The following is a 14,667-nucleotide window of genomic DNA, read 5'->3' on the forward strand; positions in this document are numbered from 1 at the left end:
GCTTCAGTATGCTAAAGAGTCTGTCAAGAGTTAGCACTTTGTGCAAAAAACAGAAGTACTTAACTGGATAAAGTATTTGAAGATGATGCTTTTAAACATGATGGCTTATATGTTTTTTTTTGTGCTAAGATTGACATTGAACAGCCTAAAATGAAGGATAGTAGTTAGTTTCCACGTGGACCTCTGCCAGAGTTAACTTGGGTTCTTCTGTCATTGATTCTAAGTCAGTGAACGTGAATGTTAAAATCCTGAACTGTAGTTTAGGACCTTTGGTCATGTTTTGTAAACTCTGCCCGGAGAGTTATAAATCAGTAAAGCTTGTAAGTGGGAAGCCAGTGGCTCTGGAAATTGAGGTGAATAGGAGAGAGAGGACTGGATCATTCTTGGTGGTACCTGATGGCTGGTACCTAGAAACATCTCAGCATCACTGCCCCAGCTGAGTCCCAGACAGACGGTGCAAAGGAAATTGTGCCTCTGTACAAGGGGATCCCGGGGTGCTGATCTCCCCTTCAAGGAGGCATTTGGTTATGGTTTGGGAGCCAGATCCGCTTTTCTTGGTAAATAAAGGAGAAGCTGTAGTTCATTATAGAAAAATAATAAAAGATAGACAAAGAATTTTTTATTTATTTAAAAAAAATTTTTTTTAACGTTTATTCATTTTTGAGACAGAGAGAGACAGAGCACAAATGGGGGAAGGTCAGAGAGAGAGGGAGACACAGAATCTGAAACAGGCTCCAGGCTTTGAGCTGTCAGCACAGAGCCCAACGCGGGGCTCGAACTCACGGACCGTGAGATCATGACCTGAGCCGAAGTCGGAGGCTCAACCAACTGAGCCACCCAGGCGCCCCGACAAAGAATTTTTTAAAGGAAAGTTATAAGCAACGTGGAGTGTACCCTGTCAGATATGTGTGTAGGTGTCTGCATATGTCTTTTCCAAAGTGGGATTAATATTGCTAATCATACTATTTTGTAATCTGCCTTTTCACCAGAGATCTATATTGTAAATGTCTTTCCACGTCAGTTGTTAACCTATAATGTCATTTTCAATTAGACCCAATAGGATGGTTGGGTGACTCAGTTGGTTAAGTGTCCAACTTTGGCTTAGGTCATGATCTGCAGTTTGTGGGTTTGAGCCCTACGTCGGGCTGGAGCCTGCATCGGATTCTCTGTCTCCCTCTCTCTCTGCCCCTCCCCAGCTTGCACTCTGTCTCCCTCTCTCTCAAAAATAAATAAACGTTAAAAAAAAAAAAATTAGACCTGTTTTCCACAACAGAAATACTGTGATGGGGAGATGTTAGGTAGTACAAAGAGCCAAAAAAAAAAAAAAAAAAAAAAAAAAAGGCAGAGTGATTTTTAATGGATTTCTACTTCATCACCTTCTCTGGTGCTGAGTATCAGTTCTGATTGTTCAGGACTGCCAGTTCTCTGGTCAGTTACCTTGAAATTGTAAGCACTGGTTTGGTATTTATAGTGATTAGAAATGCTTATTGTCTGTGCCAGGAAGAAGCTGTAGATAGAGGACCATTAGATGGTCCTAAGGGAAAGTTCTGATTTAGCAAGAGCCGGGTTCATTGTGATAAGGGAGTTGAATAAAAGCTTCAGGGTGCTCCTGCGTTGTTCTCTGAAACTAAGACCAGGAAGAATCCAGCTTTTAGAGTCTGTGGTACTTGTGTCCATATTTGTATGATTTTCCAAGTATGATTTAAATGGACTTTCTAGTAGAATTTAAGTCAGTGTTTGACTTGAAAACACTAATAAGTTATCAGTTACTTACTTGTAACTCACAATCCTGAGATCAAGAGTCGCATGCTCTACCAACTGAGCCAGCCAGGTGCCCCCCATTTGTGGATTTTTAGATTTGGGAGAGAATTTAAAGATAATCTCCACCACTGTACTCTTCTTCTGTAACACAATGTGGAAGTGCGGCCTCGCAAGGTTAAATGTCCTGTCCACACCACAGAAGTATTTCAGACCAGAGAGAACTGTCTCCTGGAGCCAGTGGTGCCCATGGCTAAGCCAGGCCCCCGGGAGCTTAGGGAATACATAGACATGGGAAGAAAAAGCAAGAAAAGAAACAAAGCTTGAAGAAGGGTCAAAAAAAAAAAAAATCCAGACTTAAGAGCCAATTTTATCTTCTCATTTAACCCTTAGGGAAAAGAATGCATTTGATTGCCTAATCTTCACTTACCGCCATATCTTTTCATGGAAAGAAGTGAACCTATCTATGATCTAGTGTTTTTCCAAGAGATAATGGCCGGGCGGGGGGTATATATCAGAATAATAAGATGAATAATTACCAATATTTATTAGGCACTTCTGTGTCCCAGGAACTGTGCTTCTCTCATTTCATCCTTTCAACTATCTTATGCAGTGGATACTATTCCCTCCGTTTTGTGTGTTTAGATGTGGAGAGAACCAGTGAAATTAGTACCTTGCTCACGGCCATAGCTGGCAAGGGGTGGTGCCAAGATTTAAACTCACGCAGTCTGACTCCAAGGCTGTTCTTCCGTACTTACATTTATGAATGCAGGGAGTATTATTAGTGAAACATGCCTGTAGTCATGATTGGCATTCACATGTTAAAATGCTTTCTCATTCGTGTTCTCTAGTAGCAGTTTTGTTCTTGGCTTTTGTTAGCTTCTCCACTAGGTGACTGTGAGTGGATACAAGGGGCCCTTGGAGATTTCATTCAGCTGATATTTACTTAAAGCACCTGCAAGTACGAGGCATTGTTCTGGAGGTTGACGAGGCATTGTTCTAGAGGTTGGGGATACAAAACAGATGAAATGATTGAGATTATTTTTGGTGGAACACTACTGTGCTGGACTACTGACTTTGATGAGTTGGGTGGATCCGTGGCTAGAAGAGATTGGCTTATCCTAAATCAGACTTCCTTGCTCAGTCCCAGCAATAAAAAATACCTTTAGGGGTGCCTGAGTGGCTCAGTTGTTTAAGCGTCTGACTCTTGATTTCGGCTCAGGTCAGGATCTCACGGTTCCTTGGATTGAATCGCAGAGTCAGGCTCTGGGGTGACAGCATGGAGCTTGTTTGGCATTCCCTCTCTCCCTCTTTCTCTGCCCCTCCCCGGCTTGTGTATGTGCACTCTCTCTCTCTCAAAATAAATAAACTTAAAGATATACCTTTAAAAGCAAATCTAGATCCATTCACTTTTCTTTTTTAAAGACTCTTAACTTTTTTCCATTCCAAACTAATTTTTTGATGACTGCAGAATTTTCTCTTTGAACTTAGAGGTCATTGACAGTGATATAAAGGACATCAAAAGTTCTTCCTAAAATGACCACTTTCTTAGCTGTGGCTTTTATAGTCTGATGATCTCTCCAAAGCTTCCGCTTTTTCTCTCCTGCATGTGCTTCCTGCGGCATCTCCCTGGATCCTTTCCAATACCATTCAACTTCTGCAGATGGAGCATCAGAAGATGTCATGAGGCTACGTCCGGCAACACTTCCTGCAGCTTGATCGAACAGCTGCCACACTGACAGCCTCTGTCTCAGAACCCGATGCTCTCCTGCACCCTGCTTTCCTCTGTGATGGTGAAACCATCAAAATGTTGGCTAGCATCACCAAATGTGATGGCTACCATCGAAATCTTAGGCTGAGGGCAACCCATACTAGAAATTTAAAGTTCTAGATTTTTCTCTGAGCATCTTCAGCAAGATGTTTGACATTCTTGGAATAATTTCACATTAAACCATCCTGCATGACGGTGTTCTTAGAATTGGATTTTTTAAATCACCTTAAAAGATGTATACCTGTTTTTATGATAAAGACAATATTAAAAAAAAGAAAAAAGAATGTAACAAAGGTGCAGACTTCCGAAGTTGGAAAAGTAAAATTACCATTAATTATGCTATCTTAACCAAAGCAGTTATTTCCAGTTGTTAGTATGTTCTTGCTTTGTTCCCAGTCATAATATATGTAAAAATGTATAACCTGCATGTGGTTGTCATGTTTGAAGATGGTACTGCTGATCTGTGACAGGAGAGTGTGCACTTTGAGTTGTTTTACCTGCAGGGAACTACCCTTAGTTTCCCATGAGTTATGCTTGTGGCTTCTGGTGTGTTTTGGGGAGACAACAAGAAGATTGGCGGGTTTGCAGTTTAATGAATCATTTAAAATAAACCGCTTGAGAGAGGTTGGGAGGTAGGATTGAGCTGGAATAATTCTTTTTAAAAATTTTGTATGGAATAATTTTTAAAAAAATTTTTTAAAGTTTATTTATTTTAATGTTTATTTTTGAGAGAGAGAGAGAGAGAGACTCTGAGTACATGTGGGGGAAGGACAGAGATGGGGAGGACAGAGGATTAGAAGTAGGTTCCATGCTGACAGCAGAGAGCCCTGTATGGAGCTCAAACTCGGGAACCTTGAGATCATGACCTGAGCTGAGTCGGACACTTAACCAACTGTGCCACCGAGGCGTCCCAAGTTTGTTTGTTTATTTTGAAAGAGAGAGCACGAGTGGGGTGGGACAGAGAGAGAGGGAGAAAGAATTCCAAGCAGGGTCCATGCTGTTAGTGCAGTGAGCTCAGGAGCCATGAGATCATGACCCCAGCCAAGGTCAAGAGTCAGATGCTTAACCAACTGAGCCCTCCAGACGCCCGGAGCTGGAATAATTCTTTTTTTTTTTTTAATTTTTTTTTCAACGTTTTTTATTTATTTTTGGGTCAGAGAGAGACAGAGCATGAACGGGGGAGGGGCAGAGAGAGAGGGAGACAGAATCGGAAACAGGCTCCAGGCTCGGAGCTATCAGCCCAGAGCCTGACGCGGGGCTCGAACTCCCGGACCGCGAGATCGTGACCTGGCTGAAGTCGGACGCTTAACCGACTGCGCCACCCAGGCGCCCCTGGAATAATTCTTACAACCTCTAATCTTTTGTTGTTTTGGGAGGATGAAGAGGGGAGGTACAAATGGAGCAGAGTGAAGCTGCTCAAGAGCTAGAAGGGCCACAGGGCCACTTCTGTCCTTAGTCCCCTCTGCATACCTCCAGGGTCACAACTCTAAGGAGGGCAGACAACCGCTTATTTTGGCTGTGAGTGAGGCCGTCCTCTAAGCCTTGGTTGTATTTCTACCTGGAAGATGGAAATCATAATAATAATAATCTCTGATAGGTATATGTGAACATTTATGAATATTAAGTGTGATTATGCAAGTCCTTCGAGTACTTGGCACATGGTTAGCCTTTAGTAGATGTGGGCTCTTGTTACTGTCACTAAGTTGTTGGTCAGGACCATTTGGATGGTTTCAGAAAGTGCTTAATCATTAATCTTAGAATACAGAAATCTTTCCCAGCTAAGGTATTAATGAAAGTGGAGTATTTAGTTGTTGTGGTTGTTGCCATGGTATCATGCCCAGAAAATTCACTGTGTGGTAACTCTTTCTTAGAGTGTTTTTCACTATCTCTGGAGGTTTCTTTTCCTCTTTTCTTTGTTCCTTTATATATTTGAGAATGATTTAATTATATTTAAAATTCCAACCTAATGAGAACACTTACTAGTTGACTTTTTTCATTATTAACATTTGGCCTTTGACATTTTGCTAGTTTTGTGCTGGAGATGTATTTTTCCCTCTTCCCTCATTTCTTTTTTTTTTTTTTTTTCTTTTTTCTTTTCTTTTCTTTTCTTTTTTTAATTTTTTTTTTTCTTTAATCTCTGCCTCCAACATGAGGCTTGAACTCACAACCCTGAGATCAGGAGTCGCATGCTCTATTGACTGAGCCAGCCAGGTGCCCCCATTGTCCTTCATTTCTAATGACTCTATCATAGGCCAAATTTTGTCCATGTATCACATCTGTTCAATGGTTTACTTATGAGTAAGTAAAATCAGATTACCCCTGGAAGTAATAACTGTTTATTTAAAAGGCAGTTGCAAGCCTGTGCTGTTTTGCTTTCATGGGTAAATACTTTTCCTAAAATAGTATAATCATCACTTTTACCTCCTGTGCCCCTGTCCTTCATTATTCCCTATAGACTTCAGTGGGGGAAGCCCTTCAGAGGTGGCATCTAAGCCCTCAGTCATTTGCTTTTGGGAAAGGGAAGGGTTGAAGCCACAAGAAAAGCAGGGCTTGTGAATGGAAGTCCTGGACACCTTGGTGAAATATTTTGAAGTCTGCCTTTCCTTTTTTTTAATTTAATTTTATTTTTTTTAAGATTTTATTTTTAAGTAATCTCCACACCCCAAATGGGGCTCAAACTCACAACCCTGAGACCAAGAGTCACATGCTGTTCCAACTGAGCCAGCCAGACACCTGTCTACCCTTCCCTTATGACAGATTGCCAACCCCTGCTTGAGACAGTGGTCCTGAGCTGCTGGGTGTGTTGCTTTTCTTGCTAAGAGAGTTTTAAAATTCCCAAGAATACCTTGAAGGGAATGAGCCCAGATTTTTGGATAAAAAAATCTCACTGTGTTCTTACCTTTTCTCTAGACATACAATCGAATTCCTGTTTTGCTTTAATCCCTTGAGATCTACTTCCCAGTGTGGTTTCACCTTTCAGATTTTTTTCCTCAACTGTAACATTGAATGGCCATCTTCCCTGCAGGCTGACTTTGAATGTGATAAGAAATAACCACGTGTACATGACATGACTGTTAAGATGCTATTATTTAAAAAAAAATTTTTTTTTTTTTTTTTTGCTTATTTTTGAGAGAGAGAGAGAGAGAGAGAGAGAGAGAGTGTGAGCAAGGAAGGGATAGAGCGAGAGGGAGACACAGAATCTGAAGCAGGCTCCAGGCTCTGAGCTGTCAGCACAGAGCCTGACACGGGACTCGAGCTCACGAACTGTGAGATCATGACCTGAGCTGAAGTCAGACACTTACCCGACTGAGCCATCCAGGCACCCCTAGATGCTGTTATTATTGATAGTCACTTGAATTGGGAGAATTATCGATCGTGTACCTCCCATTTGCACCGTGTTAGAATTAGGAATGCATAAAAACAGTCTGTGCTCTCAGGGGGTTCACATTCTGTTAGAGAGACAGCAAGTCAACAGATGGCTCTAATGCACAGAAGTAGGTGCTGCCTGTTCATGAAGGAGGCGTGCACAGAATGCTTTTGGAGCACAGAAGGCTGCAGCAGCATTCGGCCTCATGTGAAGGCAGCGTAGGACTTGGAAAGGGCAGTGTGAGGGTGGGTGCTGGTGTGGGGAGGAGGGGGATGATGTAGTGGGCAGGCAACAGGGACAGCTCGAAAGGCTCATGGGCATGTTGGGCCCAGGTGGTCGAAGCATCTGTCTTATACCTTATGTAAGGCGTGGTGGGGGGTGAAGTGGGCTAAATCCTGAAAAGTAGAATCTGAGGGGTGCTGCTAGGACACGCAGGCTTGTTATTCTGCTTTCTGCGAATACTGCTTTACCATGAAGTCAGTCTGGCCCTTTGTGAGCCTGTAGGCACCTTCTCGTTTGCTCCTGGTTCCTCTTGGTCCAAGACCACGGAAAAGCTCCTGTTCCAAGGCTTTTAGCTCCTTGCCAGCTATTCAGCTGACCTAGTATTTGTGTAGCAGTCCTGGGAGTGGGGCAGGAGGTTGGTGCACAGAAGGCAATGCCATGTGTGTTTGCAGCTGTTGTTAGTCACGTCAGTTAGCTTCGACTCTGAGATTCTGACAGCCCTGTAACTGCCACCTGCTACTTTTCTCCAGCACTTGTATACATTCCAGTGCTACCCTCTTTAACTTTTAGTGTAATGTGGTTAAGAGCACAGCTTTGGAATTAGAGCTCTGCTACTTGCCTTGTGGATTTGGTCTGGGTATTTAACTTCTCTGAGCCTCGATTTCCTGACCTCTGAAATGGGAATAAAAACAGTTGTGTCTAGCTCATAAGATTGTTGTTAGTCTTAAGTGAGGCAGTCCATCGAAGTTAACACAGTACCCAAAGTGCAGCAAACCCTTATTAAATGTTAATTGTTGTAGTAGCTATTACCTTTTACCCCAGAAGCTGCAGGTGTGTGTGTGTGTGTGTGTGTGTGTGTGTGTGTGTGTGTGTGTGTGCGCGCGCGCGCGCATGTGCGCATGTGTTCATTCTTTGGGCCATAAGTGCAGGTCCCGATAGTGGCGACATTTCTTATGTTCCCTTCTAGCATTGTTCTTCCCTTGCACTCTCAGAGGCTGGTCACCAGAGTGGGGGGTGCTGTCCCTTTTGCAGGTGCCCACAAAGGACGCCTTTCCTCTCCATCCAGAGGGCTTCCCTTCCTTCATAGCTTTCTTTTTCAGTAAGCTCTTTCACGGATTCCTTCTCTGTCCTTCTGTCACAGTGTTTTTCCTTGTCTTGAAGGCATGCAGGAGGACCTGAGGTTTGGGCAGTGTTTCATGTCCTGGGCCTTCTGTCCGATCCAGCGTGGCTATCTTCCTTTTAAATTAGCCTGCCAGTGGCCCCTTCTCTCCCCAGCCAGCCAGTTATACTCCTGGCCATCACAGTTTCCAGGGTTCCCTTGGGGGGGTGCCCTCTTTGCTGGTTTGTCTTCACTTCCATTCATTCCGCCCTCCTTGCTGTGGTTGGAACCACAGACCATAGATGCTTACCTGGTCTCTCCCTCTACCTGAGTCACCCTGCACGGCACAGCCAGGTTCCTGCTGGGTGCAGCCTGCGTGTGTCATTTTCCCATTTAAGAGTCCTCCTGTGTGCCTGCCGCTTTCCCAAACCTTAACACCCTTTCCAGACTCACTGCAGATTCCTGCCTTCTTCTGGTTTGTTTTTTTTTTTTTTAATTTTTTTTTTTTCAACGTTTATTTATTTTTGGGACAGAGAGAGACAGAGCATGAACGGGGGAGGGGCAGAGAGAGAGGGAGACACAGAATCGGAAACAGGCTCCAGGCTCTGAGCCATCAGCCCAGAGCCCGACGCGGGGCTCGAACTCACGGACTGCGAGATCGTGACCTAGCTGAAGTCGGACGCTTAACCGACTGCACCACCCAGGCGCCCCCCTTCTGGTTTGTTGAGAGAGTGTTAGTTTGCATTTGGGAGGCCAGGACTCTGTTCATTTTTTTCTGTGTGATTTTGAGGGAGCCCCCTTGACCTCTTTGGCTGTCATTTCCTGATTCATAGAGTTGGCCTAGGCAAGTGCTTTTGAACCTATTTTGCCCAAGGAAATTAAAAAAAAATTTTTTTTAAGTTATTTGAGAGAGAGAGTGTGTGAGCAGGGGAGGAGCAGAGAGAGAGGGGGAGAGAATCTGAAGCAAGCTTTACGCTGTCAGCATGGAACCCTATGCGAGGCTCGAACTCACAAACTGTGAGATCTTGACCTGAGCTGAAACCAATAGTTGGATGCTTAACTGACTGAGCCACCCAGGTGCCCCTCCCCCCCCCCCTTATTTTTTTTTTAAACAGCATGGTTCTTTGGGGGAGCTTTTTCAAAATAAATACACTGTACCAAGTCTTGGTTTAGAGATTTGAATGTGCTTTAGGGTCAGGGAAGGGTGTGTGTGTGGGGGGGGAGGGGCACCTGCTGTAAGTATCCACATTTTTTTTTCTGTTAATTATTATTTTTTCCTTCATCCCCTATTGAGAACTGCTATTTCAAATGAAGTCATAGGGGAATCCCAAATAGAGAAAAGTGAGCGAGGAGTGTAGTGGGAAAGGCTGCTGGCCAGGGAACACTGAAGGCCAGAGCCACTTCAGCCTCTCTGTGTTCGCCAGTCTTTCCTAATTGGCATTCTCCCTTTCTTTTTGCCCATGGTACAGGCCGTCTGTAGCTCTGGGTTCTTTGTTGCTACAGTCGAGCATTTATTCTCTACTCCTTGTGTGTAATTGCTTTGTGTCTGCAGATCTTTCTCCAACAGAGCTGTAAGCTCCTTGGCCTGCAGTGCCACAGAGTGTGGCCTCCTGGAGGTCAGCGTGGCTTCAGAGAGGACTGTGGCCATCCCAAGAGGGGGCCTCAGGGGAGCTGGTGGGAGCATCGTTCTGAGCCTCTTTTTTATTTCTCCGGGAGAGTGATTGGGGTGGTGAGGTGAGAACTGTGGTAGGCCGTTAGTGTGGTTCCTGATTCTGTTCTTGGTCTCTATACCCCAACAGTCATCTGTTAGAGTGATTGTTGTCAAGAAGCATGAATGAGTAATGCTTTTACTGTCATTCAATAAGTGATGAGCTGTCAAACCAGAGTGAGGGACTTAATTTGGGTCTTAGCGAGCAGTTACTTTTCTTCCTTTAAGAAAAAAAAATCTGAGATAAGGGGAAAAAGCAGTCTAAATGTGAATGCAAGGATTTAGAATGAACACATGAGTAAGTATTGCTTAGCTGTTAGGGTAATGCACTGTTACAGGTTGTCTCCTGTTTCCCTGTCCTGAACACTTGTTACAGTTGAAAGGACACTTGATGCTATTATTTTGTAATAGGAAAAAAGTTTAAGATTCGTAGTTACCTAGGGCTCAGAGTGGTGTTAGGGTGGTGTCAGGGAGAATAGGGGGGATGAATGCTAATGGGTACCATGTTTCTTTTAGGTGTGATGAAAATATCCTAAAATTGATTGTTGTGATAGTTGGATAACTGAATATACTAAACACCACTGAATTATGTGCTTTAAGTAGGTGATTTGTATGGTGTATGAATTTGCCTTTTTTTTTTTTTTAAGCAAACTCTGTGCCCAATGTGGGGCTTCAACTCACAAGCCCAAGGTCAAGAGTCATATGATCTACCAACCGAGCCAGCCAGACGCCCCTGAATTTGTATCCTAGTACAACTTTTACAAAAACAGTAAAAATCAAAAGTACTAAGCCAGGTGTCGGAACTCCTGCGAACAAGTTCTGGCTTCATCACCTGTTTAGCTGTATGAGTCCAGACACACGATTTAACCTCTTGGAGCTTCATTGGCCTTATCTGTAAAGCAGGGATGAGAATACCTTACAGGATCATTATCAAGATAATGACATGGGACATGTGGAAGTGGACGTAGTGAAACCTCCAGCAAATTATACATTTATGTGTTTAAGTTAGACACATATTTTTGTGGATAATAGATGCTTAGTCTGAAATGTTATTGAAAGTTCCCAACAACCCTATGAAATGAACACTTATTAAAGGCTGAGACCTGATCTGCATGGTGAGTAAATAGCAGAGTCCTTCAAGACCAGATACCTGAACCGGCTTAGTCTGTGGTCTGTTACTTTGAGCCCAGACAGAGGTTGTCAGTTCACCTCTTACTGCATGTCTGCTTTCCTGGCTTCAGATACTGTTTTCTTGTCAGAGTAATTGTTGCTTGTATGCCAGAGAGTATATAGAGAGTATAGAGTGGAGCTGTGGTTAGCAGAGCTGTTACCTGGGCATGCTTTCAGAGGGGACTGAGCCTGCTAGCAGGCTGGCTCTAAAGCGAGTGAAGCCCTCTGGCCAGGAGCAGGGAACTAGCAGTCTGGGAACCAGCTCCAGGAACAAATCCTGCCTAGATTTCCAGCTCCCTAGAATTGGACAGTAGGTACATTCATTTAGGTTCTAGGCTGTATCTTCAGTGATAGAGCTTCATATTTAAAGTCGGGCTTTGTATATGCCCCTGTCCTATTGATGGGACTAGAATGTGTTTCAGAAAGAAGTGTGACAAAAGTTGGTAAGACTTGGCACTAATCATATACTTTAGTACTGATCATACTTAGGTAGTAATTTAAAAAAATCTGTCAAGAACTATGCTTAGGATAGTTAAAGAATATTACCAGGAAGAAGAATTACTTGTCTCTTTGTATGTTTCTGTTTATGCATTCTTTTAGTAGACTTTTCTTGACAATTTACTATCTGAGGCTAGAAAATACATACAGGTACAGCCTCCTCCCCCATTTTGTGTCATCAGTTGGGGAGGCTGACAAGGTAAGAGATTGTTGCAATACAGGAGGGAGGGGCGATCGGAGAGATCTTGGCAGGGGTCTTGAATTGTGTGGACGGTTGAATTGACTGATGGGTCCAGTGGCTTCACTGGGAGCTAGATGGTGACAGTGTGGCTGTGGTCACGGGAGCATGCAAAGTGAGAGGTGATGGTGGCTGAAAGTAAAAGCAGCAAAGGGATGGACAGATGTGGATGGATTCTGGAGCTATTAATAAAGCAGAGCAGACAGGTCATGAGGGGCAGGGAGTAGTAAAGAATGACTGCTGGGTCAAGGGGGGCGGGGATCGGTTAAATAGGTGGTGAGGATAAAGGAGTGCATTTGTTGTGATGAACACTGGGTAATGTATGGAAGTGTTGAGGCACTACATTGTATACCTGAAACTAATACTACACTATATGCTAACTAACCGGAATTTAAATGAAAACTTTAAAAAAAGAGGGACATCTGGGTGGCTCAGTCAGTTAAGTGTCCAGCTCTTGATTCTGGCTCAGGTCATGATCTCATGGTTTGTGAGATCGAGCTCCGTGTCTGCACTGATAGTGTGGAGCCTGCTTGGGATTGTCTCTCTCCTTCTCTCTTTATGCCCCTCCCCCGAATAAATAAAAATAAATAAAAATTAAAAAATAAATAAATAAATTAAATATATTTATATATAAATAAATAAATAAGTAAAATATACATAAAAATAACTTTATAATGGTTTACTTATTTTTGAGAGAGTGTGCACACGCGTGCGAGCTGGGGAGGGGCAGAGAGAGAGGGAGACACAGAATCTGAAGTAGAATCCAGGCTCTGACCTGTCAGCACAGAGCCTGATGTGGGGCTTGAACCCACGTACGGTGAGATTGTGACCTGAGCCCAAGTAGGACACTTAGCCAACTGAGCCACCCAGGTGCCCCAGTAAATAAACATTTTAAAAAAATTAAAAAAAAAAAGAGAAATGAATGACTTTTGGGTGTCTGTTGATGGGACCGATCATTGAGTCAGAGCCCAGAGGAGGATGAACAGGTTTGGTGGTGGGCAGCAGAGTGATGAGCTGGTTTTAAAATGTGAATTTGGAGGATGTTAGGAACATTCCAGTGCAGGTGGGCAGGAGGCTGTTCAGGTGTCTAGGCCTGGAGCTTTTGAATAGAGATCTGGAGTGAAGAGCCCTTTGGGGGTCATCCGCTATATTGCTGGAAGTGACGTGAGTGGGAGAGCTTGTGCAGGGAACACGGGTCTTGTGAAGAGGGAGGAGGACCCCGCCTGGAAAGGAGCCTTGCAGAGGAGCAGCCAGAGAGTGGTGGTTTGGCCTGGAACTAATTTCTGCTTATTTTCAGGTCTCAGTATAAATGACACTTCCTGAGGGGAGCAATCTTCTCTAACCCTGTGTGAGTGCGGTTTGGTGTTCCTGCTGTGTTCCCATCATGGCCTGTCCGTCCCCGAGAGCAGCACTTCGCACACATCTTTGTTACGCGTGTACTGTGGTTGACTCCTGTGTGCTCTGGGTGGGGAGGCAGAGGCAGTGTGTTCTGTTCTCTCCTGGGTTTGCTGTGCTGGAGTACAGCAGGTATGCGAGAAGTGATAGTTCATCGGTGAAAGAGGGTGCGAAAAGGCAGGGGTAAGACGGTGCCCTGGAGAAGGATGTGGCCAGCAGGCAGAGGCAGGTTATATTATAGTGAAGAATATGATTCTGATCAGGTAAACTGAGGCTCAAGTCTCACTTCACTTAACCTAGGTCGGCCTTGTTTTCCTCATCAGTAAAATGGGAACGGTAATGGCTGTTAACAGAGTTGTGAGGATTACATGAGATGATGCAGTCTTGATATATAATCTTTTGTAGGCTTCTAGTATTTATTGCATTGTTCACCCACTGTTCCAATTATGACTTTTTATTTGTCTGGATTTAGTGAGAGCAGAAGTCAATTCTTATTTATCTTTTTATTCTCGGCATTAGGTATTTAGGATGTTCGGGAGCTGTTTGTTGAAATGAATTGGTATGTATTAGAGATGGGTCACCCCGCAGCTCTGAGTAACCAGACATTCAGCTTGAGTGTTGACTCACTAGATTCGCTCCTCGGGCTCATCGGAGCCCTGTGCTTTGGGCCACTCCTTCTCAGAAACAGTTCTGAGAAGAGATGCCATTGACAACGTTTTTTTTTAGTGCCAGGCCACGTGGATGATCCAGGTTCCGGTAGGTGTGTCTCCTTTGGGCCATCAGCTTGCAGAAGAATGGGTGGCAGTTGTCACAGATTGCCAGGAGAGGAGCGCTTCTGGCTCAGCGTGGGGTGGGCTTTTTAGATGATGTGGGGGCACTGGCAGGTCCTAGGGATGGGTGGTACTCCTGCGGCTCCTTTTGATCTCTGGGGTAAACCGTGCGGAAACAGGAAGACTTGTTATTCATGCCCTTGTTCTCTTTTTAAATTAAAACAAACAGTAGCCAAAACATTGGGGTAAATGTTGAAATAAGGAATTAGTGACTACAAACCCCAACTCCCATCCTACCACTGTGGTAGAACTGTTCCCCATTTATGTTCAGCCACTGTTGTGACTGAACTCAGGCCACTGGGATACCCTAGTTTGGAAACTGTGGGCATGCTGTGACTGCTGACAGCAGTCTTTGCCATTCTTTTGCACCGTAATGGCACAAAATGTCCACACTCAGATGGAGTTGCAAGAGGTGTCACACAAATCATTTGGTCCATTTGTAACTGCTACGTTTGTTGAAAATTTGCATCATTTTCTTTTTTTAATGTTTGTTTATTTTTGAGGGAGAGAGCATGAGCAGGGGAAGGGAAGAGAGAGAGGGGGACAGAGGATCTGAAGCGGGCCCTGCACTGTCAGCAGAGGGCCCAGTGTGGGACTGCAGCTCTTGAACC

General features: G+C 44.0%; 1 protein-coding gene and 1 pseudogene across 3 annotated transcripts in view; one reads left to right on the top strand and one right to left on the bottom strand.

Moving 5' to 3' along the window:
• LOC125148290 (60S ribosomal protein L31-like) overlaps positions 1 to 8,512 on the bottom strand; it is a 40,758-nt pseudogene extending 32,246 nt beyond the window's left edge.
• MTMR12 (myotubularin related protein 12) overlaps positions 1 to 14,667 on the top strand; it is a 66,663-nt gene that overhangs the window by 2,440 nt on the left and 49,556 nt on the right. The window lies entirely within an intron of this gene.

The sequence above is a fragment of the Prionailurus viverrinus genome, chromosome A1 (genome assembly GCF_022837055.1).
Source record: "Prionailurus viverrinus isolate Anna chromosome A1, UM_Priviv_1.0, whole genome shotgun sequence".
Classification (NCBI taxonomy): domain Eukaryota; kingdom Metazoa; phylum Chordata; class Mammalia; order Carnivora; family Felidae; genus Prionailurus; species Prionailurus viverrinus.